The sequence below is a fragment of the Bombina bombina genome, chromosome 6, assembly GCF_027579735.1.
Source record: "Bombina bombina isolate aBomBom1 chromosome 6, aBomBom1.pri, whole genome shotgun sequence".
NCBI lineage: Eukaryota > Metazoa > Chordata > Amphibia > Anura > Bombinatoridae > Bombina > Bombina bombina.
In genome coordinates, this window is record NC_069504.1 from 633,213,999 (window position 1) to 633,230,177 (window position 16,179).

Below are 16,179 nucleotides of genomic sequence, written 5' to 3' on the forward strand. Positions count from 1 at the left end.
ATCTAACCCAAACCCCCCTTAAATAAACCTAACACTAAGCCCCTGAAGATAATCCTACCTTGTCTTCACCTCACCGGGTATCACACCGATCTGTCCTGGCTCCGATATCTTCATCCAACCCAAGCGGGGGCTAGACATCCACTGAAGAAGTCCAGAAGAGGGTCCAAAGTCTTCATCCTATCTGGGAAGAAGAGTAGATCCGGACCGGCAACCATCATCTTCCAAGTGGCATCTTCTATCTTCATTCGATGAGGACCGGCTCCATCCTGAAGACCTCCACCGCGGACCCATCTTCATCCGGCGACGTCCAACTGAAGAATGACGGTTCCTTTAAGGGACGTCATCCAAGATGGCGTCCCTCGAATTCCGATTGGCTGATAGGATTCTTGGATGATGTCCCTTAAAGGAGCCGTCATTCTTCAGTTGGACGTCGCCGGATGAAGATGGGTCCGCGGTGGAGGTCTTCAGGATGGAGCCGGTCCTCATCGGATGAAGATAGAAGATGCCGCTTGGAAGATGATGGTTGCCGGTCCGGATCTACTCTTCTTCCCGGATAGGATGAAGACTTTGGACCCTCTTCTGGACTTCTTCAGTGGATGTCTAGCCCCCGCTTGGATTGGATGAAGATATCGGAGCCAGGACGGATCGGTGTGATACCCGGTGCGGTGAAGACAAGGTAGGATGATCTTCAGGGGCTTAGTGTTAGGTTTATTTAAGGGGGGTTTGGGTTAGATTAGGGGTATGTGGGTGGTGGGTTGTAATGTTGGGGGGGGGGTATTGTATGTTTTTTTTTACAGGCAAAAGAGCTGAACTTCTTGGGGCATGCCCCGCAAAGGGCCCTGTTCAGGGCTGGTAAGGTAAAAGAGCTTTGAACTTTAGAATATTTAGAATAGGGTAGGGCATTTTTTATTTTGGGGGGCTTTGTTATTTTATTAGGGGGCTTAGAGTAGGTGTAATTCGTTTAAAATTGTTGTAATATTTTTCTTATGTTTGTAAATATTTTTTTATTTTTTGTAACTTAGTTCTTTTTTATTTTTTGTACTTTAGTTAGTTTATTTCATTGTAGTTATTTGTAGGTATTGTATTTAATTTATTTATTGATAGTGTAGTGTTAGGTTTAATTGTAGGTAATTGTAGGTATTTTATTTAATTAATTTATTGATAGTGTAGTGTTAGGTTTAATTGTAACTTAGGTTAGGATTTATTTTACAGGTAAATTTGTAATTATTTTAACTATTTTAGCTATTAAATAGTTCTTAACTATTTAATAGCTATTGTACCTGGTTAAAATAAATACAAAGTTACCTGTAAAATAAATATTAATCCTAAAATAGTTATAATATAATTATAATTTATATTGTAGCTATATTAGGATTTATTTTACAGGTAAGTATTTAGCTTTAAATAGGAATAATTTATTTAATAAGAGTTAATTAATTTTGTTATATTAAAATTATATTTAACTTAGGGGGTGTTAGTGTTAGGGTTAGACTTAGCTTTAGGGGTTAATACATTTATTAGAATAGCGGTGAGCTCCAGTCGGCAGATTAGGGGTTAATGTTTGAAGTTAGGTGTCGGCGATGTTAGGGAGGGCAGATTAGGGGTTAATACTATTTATTATAGGGTTAGTGAGGCGGATTAGGGGTTAATAACTTTATAATAATAGCGGTGCAGTCCGCTCGGCAGATTAGGGGTTAATAAGTGTAGGCAGGTGGAGGAGACGTTGAGGGGGGCAGATTAGGGGTTAATAAATATAATATAGGGGTCGGCGGTGTTAGGGGCAGCAGATTAGGGGTACATAACTATAATGTAGCTGGCGGCTCTTTGCGGTCGGCAGATTAGGGGTTAATTATTGTAGGTAGCTGGCGGCGACGTTGTGGGGGGCAGATTAGGGGTTAATAAATATAATATAGGGGTCGGCGGTGTTAGGGGCAGCAGATTAGGGGTACATAAGGATAACGTAGTTGGCGGTCGGCAGATTAGGGGTTAAAAAATTTAATCGAGTTGCGTCGATGTGGGGGGACCTCGGTTTAGGGGTACATAGGTAGTTTATGGGTGTTAGTGTACTTTAGAGTACAGTAGTTAAGAGATTTATAAACCGGCGTTAGCCCAGAAAGCTCTTAACTACTGACTTTTTTCCTGCGGCTGGAGTTTTGTCGTTAGATTTCTAACGCTCACTTCAGCCACGACTCTAAATACCGGAGTTAGAAAAATCCCATTGAAAAGATAGGATACGCAATTTACGTAAGGGGATCTGCGGGATCTGCGGTATGGAAAAGTCGCAGCTGAAAAGTGAGCGTTAGACCCTTTTTTGAGTGACTCCAAATACCGGAGGTAGCCTAAAACCAGCGTTAGGAGCCTCTAACGCTGGTTTTCACGGCTACCGCCAAACTCTAAATCTAGGCCTAAAATTCCCAACCACATCAAAAAATTTCTGCATTGTTCTAATCAGCCGTTAAGTATTTGCTATTAAGTTTTGTTTGTTTACGTACAATCTTATTATTATTAAAGAAATGCAGCAAAGATAATCCCTATTCTGTACAGTGAATGTGATATTTTGATTTCTCCTTCTGTACAATGAGAGTGAGATTTTCATTTCTCATTCTGTACAATTAGAGTGAGGTTCGTAGGAAATCAAGATCTGAATTGTGAGGTCAGGACACTACCGTCCTTACATTCACATAGATTACAAGTTTTGCGCTAAACAGGGTGCGAACTGAAAGCAACAAAATTTGAGTTATTTCACCCTCCATAGGACTGTCATTAAAAGTTTCTGAAAAGCCTCCTTGTGCGTGCGATATGGAGTCATTAAGCTCCATACCGCACAAAAGTCAAGGGCTGCTTTGACGTGCTCATGCACGCTTTCCCCTATAGACATCAATGGGGAGAGAGTGTTAGAAAAAAAAACCTAACACCTGCGATCGGGAAATGGAGTTCGCAGTAACGCAACCCCATTGATGTCTAAAGAGAAAAGAAAGTTACGTTTAAACCTAACACCCTTAACATAAACCCCAAGTCTAAACACCCCTAATCTGCTGCCCCCAACATCTAAATAAAGTTATTAACCCCTAATCTGCCGCTCCTGACATGGCTGCCACTTATAAAAGTTATTAACCCCTATTTTGCCGCTCCTTGACATTGCTGCCACTATAACACAGTTATTAAGACCTATTCCCGCGCAACCCAACAACGCCGCAACTATAATAAAGCTATTCCGTCGCTCCCCGACATCGCCGCTACTAAATAAAGTTATTAGCCCCTAAACCTCTGGCCTCCCACATCTCCACCACTAAATAAACCTATTAACCCTTAAAACGCCGCCCCCCCACATTGCAAAACACTAAATTAAACTATTATTAAACTAAACTAAAATTAAGAAATTTAAATTACAACAAAAAAAAATCCTACGAAAAATTAAAAAAGTCTAAGTTTACCAAAAATAATTAACACTAAAATCACAAAAAAAAAACACTGAGATTACAAAAAATAAACAAAATTATCAAAAATAAAAACAATTACACCTAATCTTATAGCCCAATAAAAAACCCTGCCAAAATAAAAACACCCCCTAGCCTACAATAAACTACCAATAGCCCTTAAAAGGGCCTTTTGTAGGGTATTGCCCTAAAAAAATCAGCTTTTTTAACTGTAAAAAATACAAAGTACTCCAACAGTAAAATCCATTACCCAACCAACCCCCCAAAATAAAAAACCTAACTCTAAAAAAAAAAAAAGCTACCCATTGCCCTTAAAGGGGCATTTGTATGTGCATTGCCCTTAAAAGGGCATTTAGCTATTTCCAAGTCCCCTTACCTAATATAAAAAAAAAACACCCCCAAAAAAAACAAAAAAAACCTCTAACACTAACCCCAGAAGAATCAACAAATCAAGGTGTTTACCCTTTCAAGTAGAGACTTTCAATGTTTGCAGCTGATTCTGCTTTTCTTCCCTCTGGGATCAAGTATTACCTTGTACCGCTATAAGTGCGGTTAGGAAATCTTATTACAAAAACTGTTGATAACACCTAGGTGTCCAACTTTAGGGGGCGCTATAATAAGGCTATTAGTATGTTAGGCACATAGAGAATACAGAGTGTATAGATCTATCACAAATGTGACAATCTGTAAGTGTGGTACAATGGAGTTTGAGATACATGACTGATCACAATGTAACCTATATAATCAATATAAATAAGCATATAATGCAAACAGCGACTATAATCATCAGTCATAAGCACCCCAAAGTGAATAGAAAACTTAGCTGAGTCTTAGTAAGGTGTTAGGAGACAAAGTCCAATAATCATAATTGTCCTGGTACATTCATCAGTTAAGGTGACTCATCTGAATATGGAAATCCAAATGTGGGTAGAGGAAATCAGTTGTAATATGGTGAGCAGCTCCTCTCATAGATATACAGCGAAAACCAGGAATCTGTGAAAAGGATCACAAAGAAAGAGGTGCAACACTACGAGAATAATAATATAGCAGATCTTGTGATAAAGTAATACTCACAAGCGGAGCAGCACCAATGTGCTAATTGACATAAGCTGGGGAATCACAGTGACCCAGCTACACTGATCCTGCAGCAGGATGATGGCATCCAGGAATCTGTGAAAAGGATCACAAAAAAAAAGAGGGCACCTCCTAGTGCAACACTGCAAAAATAGTAATTTAACAGATCTTGTGATAAAGTAATACTCACAAACGGAGCAGCACCAATGTGCTAATTGACACAAGCTGGGGAATCACAGTGACCCAGCTACACTGATCCTGCAGCAGGATGATGGGATCCAGGAATCTGTGAAAAGGATCGCAAAAAAAAGAGGGCACCTCCTAGTGCAACACTGCGAAAATAGTAATTTAACAGATCTTGTGATAAAGTAATACTCGCAAACGGGACAGCACCAATGTGCTAATTGACACAAGCCGGGAATCACAGTGACCCAGCTACACTGATCCTGCAGCAGGATGATGGGATCCAGAATGTCCAAGCAATGTGGTAGAAAGTAAAGGCTCAGGCTTCCATAAAATACAGCATATTTATTAAAATGATTAATAAAAACAAAAGGGTGTATAGACTTCACCCAAAATGTAAAAATAAATGTTGAGACAGATCGCAACGCGTTTCTCATCGCAACAGCCTAGAAAGCCATAACTACTGATTTCACATGGCGGTATGGATCGTGTCGGTATAGGTTGTAATGCAAGCATTTTAGCCGGACCGCACAACCTGTAATACCGGCCTTATGAAAATCCCACACAAAAACGTAATTTTTTTGAGTGCAGGATTGACGTTGCGTTACAGGCTAAAATGCTTGCGGTACAACTATACTGACATGACTTTAAATAGTGCGTTCCTGCTTTTACGAAGAATTTGCCATTTTTTCAGCATTAAAAGCCACAATCCAAAACTCATAATTTCAGTTTTGAACATGAGCATAGTTGTAATATACATCTATTAGCAAAAATGCTTCTAATAAAAGCTACAGCTGTTTCAAAAGTGTATTTAAGTATGCACGTGCACCAGCATTTAAAAAACAGCACTTGCTCAGAGAGCCTAAGGTGCTTGTACCATCTGGTAATGACTCAATTTGTTATTTGCTGACATGATACAAACCCCACTGACACTTTGAGCAGCTGCAGTATTTATAATGCTGATGCACTGAGAATATCTAGGTATGTTTCACATGCAGGTGCAGAGAAAAATGCGATAACTTATACTAGAAATTTTTTTGCCAATACATGTATATTGCAAATATGTTTCTATTCAAAGATGTAATTCATCTATGTGCATTTAAATTTTGACCAGACTGTCCCTTTAATGTCTACTTTTGTGAGCCGTATGTTTTGGTCATTGTTCAGTAGGGGCAAAATGATAAAATGATAACTTGTGTAGTGTAAATGCAGTGCTAATATCGTTTACCGCTTCCCTTTTAAGTAGACAAGATTTAGGAAGTGTAAAAGGAGAAAACTGTGTTAATTTAAAGTTAATTCATGTAACAACGGAAATGAGTCCTAATTGGTTTGAATTTTAGTTAAATTTTGCAGCTAGTGGTTCTCATGTGATGTGCTCATTTGATGTATAGGGAACCTAATGTAACTATTAGGGATGGGCAAATGTTTTGTAATTTTAACACATTTGTTCATTCATTTCAAATTTGGAATGTTTGTACAACATTTTAACATTCGTTTAATGTAATAGTATTTCTTTCTTTAAATGTAATTATTTGATTTGAATTTTTCTAATAATTTGATTCGAATTGTGCAATATTAAAATTCAAAAAATTAAAATCAATATATTTGTAATAGTATTTCTAATGATCTCTTTAAATGAAATATTCGAATAATACAATATTCAAAATTGAAATATTCAAATTTATATATTTGTATTGATTACATACATACATCAAATTACTAAATGCCCTACCACATAAACTATTGAACTTCTGAATAGTATTTGTTAAATAGAATGTTACATTTAAAATTTGTAGATATTTGATCAAATTATGAACATTCAAAAAGGAAAGTAACACTTGGGGGCGATTACATATACAGTGCAGGTTTCGGCACAAGCGTGGAAACCCGCGCCGCCCGTAATTTCACCTTGCACATTGGGGTATTTCATATACTGCGCAGTTAGATGCTAAACTGGCGTAAGTAGGACAAACTGACGATTTTCTGAAATGTGCGAAAATACAAATTTTAGTTGTCGCAAGTAACTTACGCCAGTATTTTGTCCATGGAAACTGTCAATAAAGAGTAGTTTTATGCAAATTAGGCTAACCCTGGTAAAAATGAACAGATTTCAAATAAAAATATGATACGTAATTACGCTATTCAAAATTCATATAAGCCCATTTTCTTCAATGTGTTTGGATTGTTCGTTGAGTTACAACACACTACACTGGAGTGGAGGATTAGTCAGAGTAGAGAGAGAGGTGCAAACAGAGGAGTTAGTTAGGTCGCATTGTTGTTTGATTAAGTTTGTACACTTACACATATTTTTACATATTGCACACATATTTTGCATACATACAGTACATAACAAATACAGCACACTTTTTTTCTAATACCTCACACATTTTATTAGATTTTTACAGTGTGATAGGCTGAGTGTTTGGTTGTGATTGTGTGTGATTGAACTGGGAGTGAGTGTGAGTGTGTGTAGTGTGATTTAGTGTTAGGATGGCAGGGAGAAGTAGGGAGGAGGGGAGGAGGAGAGATGAGTGGCAGGGAGAGAAGTATAGGAGAGGACAGGAGGAGAAGTGGGCCCCTCGTCATGGAGTAAGTGGAGTGGGGAGAGGGAGAGCTAGAAGGGATGATGGGAGGGGAGATGCCCAAGAGGCCCAGATAGCAGGCACATTTAGGAGAGGGACAGAGGGTGCACATGGTGACAGAAGGGGGAGGAGGGAGAGGATAGGGAGGAACCCACACCAGGGACAACACAGGGAGGAAGCCAAGTGTCCATGGAGGATGAGAGGCTGAGATGTCCCAACTTCTCATTTGATGAAAATGTTGCCCTTGTCCAGGCCATCATGGACAATTACAGTGACTTCTTCAGGCAGGAGAAGGGCAAAGGCATCCCACACACCACTATTATATGTATTTGAGATATAACATCCTTTAATATCACACACTCATGTACACAATGAGGAGCATGGTATTTGGCCTACTAACAAAAATATCTACAATTATATTTGACCTTACTGCTACTTAACACAATGCAATTCATGATATGAGGTGGAATAGTGCAATACTAACATGTCTCAGAATAACACAGGACACATGTAATAGAGTTTGACATGAGAATTAGTATAGGCCCTAGCATGTATCAATGTATATTGTTTGCCCATGTGGACATATATCTGACTTTACTAATCCCTCTCATCCTTTGACTCCTTCACAGAACCACCACCACCACCACCAGTCTTCAGGCAACCACAAGAACAGTATGCTCCTAGGCATGAGCATGGTTGGATGGCTTCAGTTGAGGACCCGGGAGTGATACCACCACCATTGCCATATGACTTCTGGCAAGATTCCTGGCCAGAGGAATATCCTCCCTTTCGCTTTGAGGGGGAGCCAAGACAGCCACAAAGGGTCCATGTATTTACCCCCCCACAACACATCCCAGATGTAGCTGACCCTGCCTCACATGAACCAGCAGTTGTAGCTGACCCTGCCCTATATGAACCAGCAGTTGTAGCTGAACCTGCACCTCAAGCACCAGCAGATGCAGGTGACCCTGCCCCACAAGCACCCAGAAGCCCTGCTGCTCAAGAGCCTGTGGATGCATTGTATTCTCCCCTGGGTGAGGAATACATTGCACTCCAGAGGAGTCTCATAACAAGCACCGAGAGAATACAAAGAGGCCAAGAGAGGTTCTTCAGGAACCATGAAAGGTTCATCAGGAGCCAAGAGAGGATACAATAACGTAGCATAGAGCTACAGAGGGACATGACAGCATCGTTAAGTGCAAGTGTTCAGAAGAACCAGTCACAGATGATGCGAATTCTGTCTGATATGCAGATGCAAATGGACAATAGATGGAGAGAACTCTTGAGTGTGTTGGTTGAGCACTTTACACACCAGCAGGACACTGCTTCCAGCCTATCATCTGTGACCAGCACAGCAGCAGAAACACCAGAATCTTCTCAAACAAGGAGAACAAGGAAATCCACTACAGTCACCTTAGCTCCCTCATCCAAAAAGCCAAAAAATAAATAAATATTCTTATAGTTCACCATAAATCATGTCCTCTGTTATCTACCATATAATTGTCATCCACATTCATGTAAGGTGTGTTTTATTACACTAATATTGTTAAAACATATAATTTGACCTGTGTGGAAATGGCAATAAAAACAGGTAATATTATAATGTTTATTACATATTCTTGTACTATAACTCACATCCACAATAGTTGTTTATGAAGGGTACTTATAGTAATATTCACTTCTAAAATGTAAATCAATGTATCTCACATCCAATATAAACTGACACATGGGTATATATAATAGTGATGTTACTGATAGGGTGTGCATTATCAGGTGTTTTAAGGCTTCAGGTGAGAGTTGTGTTGTCTGTGATTGGTTTGACACAATTGCAAAGAGGCGGCCTTCAAGAAGGTCTTAGAAATTATCATATGAGCCATCCTAGGTTTAGCTTTCAACTAAGAATACCAACAGAACAAAGCAAGTGTTAGAATTAAATTTGAAAGTTGTTTGAAATAGCATGCCCTATTTGAAACAAGAAGGTTTTATTTGGACTTGACTGTCCCTTTATATATTTTGGCATCAATGCCAAGCTTTGTTAACATTAGAATAAATTACACTACAGTGGGTTCTAAAGAGATGAAGGTAATACAATTATGATTTCCCATTGTTCTCTCCTCCAAGTATTGTTGATTGTTTTAAGAACAAATATAAAGTAAATAAGCAAGTATATGTCCACAATGTGATAAAGTGATGAGATCTGATTATACCGACAGGCTCAATCCATTTGATTAGATTGTGGCTTCAAACAACAAAATCAGCTATTTCAAATACACAAATAAACCTTATAAAAAACAATATCATAGTATACTGTCCCTTTAACCTTGAAATGCTGCTTAAATGTATGTGTTTGTTAAGGCTTCCAGGGAGTTCCGTTGCTTTTTTAGTCAGTGCAAGGGTTACTGCGCCTGCAATATGTGGCAAGATGAGAATGGAGTAGATTTTCTGAATTCTGCGCTCGTAAGTCCTTACGCTGTACCATGGGGATAAAAAATACGGCCAAAGGGTGAAATATCTGCACGTAACTTGTATTCTATGCGTATATGTAATACCAAAATCGCGTAAAATACATCGGCGGAGGATTTTGCAGGCAACGCTGCATATGTAATGGAGCCCCTGATTACCAAACTTTAATGGATTTTCATTCTTATCAAGGTTTGGAATACACTTTCAACACATTTACCGATCCCTAGTAACACATTTTTGTTAATGGACTGGAAGCCCAAGAACAGGACAGTGGAAAATATAGGTGAAGTGATGCTTAAACAGATACTAAACCCACATTTTTTCTTTCACAATTAAGATAGAGCATGCAATTTTAAGCAACTTTCTAATGTACTCCTATTATCATTTTTCTTCATTCTCTTGCTATGTTAATTTGAAAAGCAAAATGTAAGTTTAGCCACCAATCAGCAAGTGCTATCCAGTGTACTGAATCAAAAATGGGACGGCTCCTTAGCTTAGATTCCTGCTTTTTCAAATAAATCTAGCAAGAGAATAAAGAAAAAATGCTCATAGAAGTAAATTAGAAAGTTGTTTCAAATTGTTTGCTCACTCTAAATTATGAAAGTAAAAATTTGGTTTTATGCCCCTTTAACTCTGATTGTTGGTGTGTGGGAGCGTAAGGAGGGAGGCGGGTGAGTGGCCCATCGTTGGAGGGGGCGTGAGGAGGCAGGAGGAGGGCAGGACCACTATGCCATGCTGCACAGATAGAAAACATTTAAAAAAAAAGCTGGGAAGTGAGAAGGAAGGAGGGATGGAGGAACGGCAATAAGGGGGATCCTATGTGTGATCCATTGTGGGAAAGGGATCTGGGAGGGGGGGTAGGGTAATGAGGGGGGACAGCTTCACTACAGAAAAAATGGTTAATGGGTTTTAAAAAATAAAATATGCATAAATTAAGGCAAACTGGGTACTGGCAGACAGCTGCCAGTACCTAAGATGGCGGCAAATAAATAGAGGGGGGAGGGTTAGAGAGCTGTTTGGGGGGGATTAGGGAGGTTAGGGGGTAAAAGGGGATCCTACACTGCTAAAAATATTTAAAAATATATAAATATATTAAAAACAAAAAAAAAGCTGCCTTTTATTTTAGTACTGGCAGACACTCTGCCAGTACTTAAGATGGGGGTGACAATTGTGGGGTGGGGGAGGGAAGAGAGCTGTTTGAGAGGGGTCAGGGAGGAATCAGGGGGTGGGATGTGTTAGGTGGGAGGCTGATCTCTACACTAAAAAAGCTAAAAGCTAAAATGAACCCTACAAGCTAACTAATTAACCACTTCACTGCTGGGCATAATACAAGTGTGGTGCACAGCGGCATGTAGCGGCCTTCTAATTACCACAAAGCAATGCCAGAGCCAAATATGTCTGCTATTTCTGAACAAAGGGGATCCCAGATGAATTAACAACCATTTGTGCCATGATTGCACAAGATGTTTGTAAATAATTTCAGTGAGAAACCTAAAATTGTGGAAAAGTTAACAATTTCTTTTTTTAATTGATCACGTTTGGTGGTGAAATGGTGGTATGAAATATACCAAAATGGGCCTAGATCAATAGTTTGGGTTGTCTACTAAAATATATATATATAGTTTTGATAAGTAAATAAAAAAAGGCTCTATTTCTGTTTAAATGTAGTGATGGCAAAAATGCTCTGATCTTTTGGGGAAGTTTTTGTCTGAAGTGCCCGGTCCTTAAGGGGTTAAAGAGACATGAAACTCAATTTTTTTTCTATCATAATGTAGAGAGAGCATGCATGTTTAAACATCTTTCCAATTTACTTCTATTATCTATTTTGTTTCCTTCTGTTGGTATCATTTGTTGAAAAGCATATCTAGGTAGGCTCTGATGCTGCTGATTGGTGGCTGCATATTTATGCCTCATGTTATCGGCTTCAACAAAGGATACCAAGAGAATGAAGCAAATTAGATAATAGAAGTAAAAAGGAAAGTTGTTTAAAATTCTCTTTTATATCTGAATCATGAAAGAAAAGTTTGTGTTTTATGTCCTTTTAATACATTTTGAACATGATCTCTCCCTAACAATGAAGTCTCTCGACAACCTCACATTTGTGTATGAATCTATCCCACTGCTTTTTAGTTTTTGTTACCACTTTGTTTATTATATAGTTTAATAGTGGCAGTACAGAATGGAAAATGCCAATATGTGAAGAAATACAATAAACAAGTATTTATAAATAAATAATAAACCAAGAATTGATTTTAAATACAGTGCACATTAAATCAAGACAAGCATTGATTAATCTCCACATACTAATTCAGAAAGTGCTTTTAATGTGCATATTTTTTTTTATTTGTAGCAATAGCAATTCTGCATGTCTTATATATCGGGGAGATGGAGACATTACAATATTGTATGATTTTGTCTTTCAAGAGAAGCTATAGAGGGGGACACTAATCTAAAAATACAATTATTAAATTATGTGATGAATACTAATTAAAGGGAGTGAGAGGAAGAAAACAGAGAGCATGTGAATCTAATTGATAAAATATGTAAATATATATGTATATGAATATATAATATAAATATATGAATATACAGTATACATATAAATGTATGTGTTCATATATGTATATAGACATATAAACACATAATAATATATGTTTATAAGCATATACATATATATTTACTAGGAACACACAGTTCCCTATAGACTGCAATTAAAAGGTATTTCTAACACCCCAGACCCTCCAACTTTAGCCCCATAAAACTACTTTGTGCAATTTTTTATAACAAAAAAACTATATGCTTATATTATATTTTTTTTTAAAAAAAGGAAAAGAAACATTTTATTTTGGGGGCAATTGGTAAATATTTAAAAAATTAACTAGAGTTCTGACCTCTGGTTAATTTTTGGAGAACGAATTGCTACTGTGAGCTCATAATGGCTGGTTATTATTACGCACCATAAACGGGCAAATTTACCCATTTACAAGCGTGCAATAAATTAGCGCTCCACGTGTAATCTAGCCCTATATACTGTATATGTTAACATAATCTTTAATGTCAGAGTATACATTTCCACTGAAATATTTAAAATAATTAAACATCCCGATCAAAAAATATATTGCAGTATTTCAAAGTGTATATTATATTATTATATTAATAAATGATGTGGAGGTGGGCAGATCATTTAAGATTGACCATGCTTTTAAACATTTGAAGGTCAATTACAATCCCCTGGAAAAAAAACTTATCAACTGATTTATCTACAAAAATCTCCATAGACTTGGAACTTTCTGCAAGAAAAATTATTAGATACTTTTTTCTAAAGAATTGGAATTAACTCCTTGATAAGGAATTTCAACATTAGCATTTCTACGTATTTTTGTCATTGTATTTCCTAGGTTTTTCATTGTAAAATATGTGTGTGTCTACTGTTATGTGTGTGCAAGCATTTGTGCGCATGAATGTAAATGTGCACGTGTATTTGTGTGTGCTTAAGCGTGATAGTGTATGTGCAAATGTTTTTTTTTTTATTTGTGCGCAATTGTTTGCTTCTGTTTGTTTGTGATTGTTTATGTTTGCTAACATACTGTATATTTCTGAGCTAGTGTGTATACTGGAATGGGGGTAGATAATATTAAATGTTTTGTAACACTTACCTATTCCTGCTATTTATTTTGAAAAGTATGTTATATAGGAAATTCTCTTTTATAACTTCTATTTTAATTTTTTCTCTATGTAGTTTTGTACAGATGTATCATTTGATTTTTATTATTGTGCTGTGTAAGTTTAATTTTTAGCAGTCATTTGTTCCCCAGCAATTTATTATATAATAATGGTTATAAGCATTTTTAAATGAATATATAATGTTATTATTTTTGTTTTAAATGTGTATGAGAAAAACAAATTGTATAGTTGGCTGATGTGTGAACTGCATAACAGTTATAGTTTCCTAGGTAGGCTAAGCAATAGTGTAGAACACTGACCTAATTAATCTCTTGCTTAAAATTACAAACAAACTAATTTGTAAACAACACAATGTTTCAGGCTGAGAACAAATACAGATGGAACCAACAGAAAATAATTCAATAAGAACACAATGGTTGCTTGCTTATTTCATATCACCTTACTGACATTATAAATATTCCTTCAGAGCCTGTATCATCAGCATTGCTATAATTGAGTAACTATCTAGCAATGTGCAGCACTACCCAAGATGCTTTGTAATTGGCTTTTTAAAACTCCCAAGGCCCAATCCCTTGCCACAAAGAGGAATGTTTTCTACCAGCTAAAGGAGATAACAGCTTCTTTCATGTATCTCTGAAAAACCACAGGTCCATCCGCAGCATTTAAAACTAATAAAGACTCAGACTTTGTTTTAAAAGCAGAGAGGTTAATGCATTGCAAAAAGGAATTGTGGTTAAATCCAATATAATGACTGTTTACTGTGTTATCTTGTTAACTATTTGTTGTCTTGGACACTGTATTTTAAATAGAAGGCAGAGATTATATAAAAAAATATCTTAAAGTATTTGCAAGCTCCTGAGAATTTTAAGCAAAATATATTTAGGGGAAACTAATCACATGATATAGTAGATTAATTATATTGATCTCTGGCTTTTATAAATACTTATATGTCATTTTTAGCCGATTAAGGTCTATCCTTTTTCATAGTGGTAAACAGGCACTACTAATTTTAGTTACCATGGGAAGTATTTAAAATATTTAGAATTAAGAATGGTCCCCAGAAGGTAAAATTGTCCTTCATATATACTCTGGTTTCTCTTCAGATCGAATAAATCTTTCGCCTTTTACTAAAGATTTCCGTGGAGAGGAACAATCATGAGTTATCATGAATTTTTTGAGGCTCTGCCACATGCAGAGCTACATTAAAAAAATAAAATAAAAAAATTGTCCTTCATCTGATGTTACTGAAGAAGTAACATCTGTAAAACTATATTTCTCCAATATAAATCTACAGTTTGGTAACTGTATAGAGGAAATATATGTTTAGTTTAGCCTGCTGCTGTTGTGGAAAAACAGGCCAAATGACTAAAGATGATAAATATAGTCAAACAAATGGGATGGACTGTTTTAGTCATCTGCAGGAGATATGTTTTATATATATATTCTTAGGTATATTAGAGATTACAATTTTGTTCATAACTAGAAATATGATATTAATCTTATCAATATATTATGACTACCTTACCTGTGTTTGATTTATTTGTTTATATTTTGTTCATTGGGATTCATTTTCTGGCTTAATTGTTTGCCGTTGGCTTATTAGCCTCAATTCTCAATATGATACAGCCATTTGTATTAATGCTAATAATGGTAAATATTAATGGTCTGGATCATCCAGATGTAAACTTGGGTGATTGATGTTATTTCATTTGATTTATGTCTTTGCAAATATTAATAAAAACCTAAAATCCTGAGTGTGCAGAGGAAACCATCAGTGCATGTCCAGATTGTTGCTGATATTATAATTTTAATATCCTTTAGTATAAAATTAATACAATTGTTGATTTTTTTTTTCCAGTAATTGTAAAATTACAAAAGTAAAGCTTTACACATCAGTAATTTTACCTTAAGGGATATTAAACTCCTTGAAAATATAAAAAAATAGTAAGTTGTGCACAGTAAAACATATTTGCATTATATTTTCATTATTTATTTTGCACACTTTTCATGTAATTTGATTCTAAAAATTGTGACTTTTCTAATTCTCAGAGCTGGAAATGCACCCTACTGACTTCTCAAAGATAATCCTGCTACATATCTGTCTCTAATTAGATTAAACAGACTGCAAGACAATGCAATATATACTAATACTACAACTGTGGCTAGACTTATCTGCTGACTCAAATAAGGCAATTCATGGTAAGTGTTTGTCTATTTAAAAGCAATGGCAGCAGATGTTAATTGTTCAGCATCTTATTACTACCTTTCCAGCTTTATCCTCTGTTTCTATGTCAGTTACCAGCAACCTATGCTTCTATGTTGACTGTTGGTACCTTGTCCCTGGCTTGATTATTGGACTTTACATTGAGCCTTATTCTTGACTGACATATTTTGCCTGATCTAGCTTAGCTCTTGACTTCTGCTACTTTATCATCCCTTGGCTATTGCATTCCACCTGATATTACTTTTAACAGAAGCCTGAATACTTCTAATTTATCTGTACATTTATCTATTCAAAGTGGGTTTCTTGTTCTTTATATTTGATTATATATATTTTAAGTAAGGATTTGCACTTTTCTGCAAATTTGGGTGCAGCACCCCTTACAAGCAAATCTTAAAGGCTGTCGTTGATAAATTGTATATATCAAATCAAATTAAACAAAATTATTTAGTTTAATTGTATTTGAAATATACAATGCAATATAGCTAATGCAAAATACACCAGAAACACTAAAGACAATTTCAGTAATTAATAG

At 36.4% G+C, this 16,179-nt stretch overlaps 1 non-coding gene across 1 annotated transcript; it reads left to right on the forward strand.

The window, feature by feature from the left end:
- Positions 1 to 14,506: 14,506 nt before the first annotated feature.
- On the forward strand, positions 14,507 to 14,622 carry LOC128665310 (U5 spliceosomal RNA). The gene has a single exon (XR_008403074.1). It is a non-coding gene; the product is annotated as a U5 spliceosomal RNA (small nuclear RNA).
- Positions 14,623 to 16,179: the final 1,557 nt, after the last annotated feature.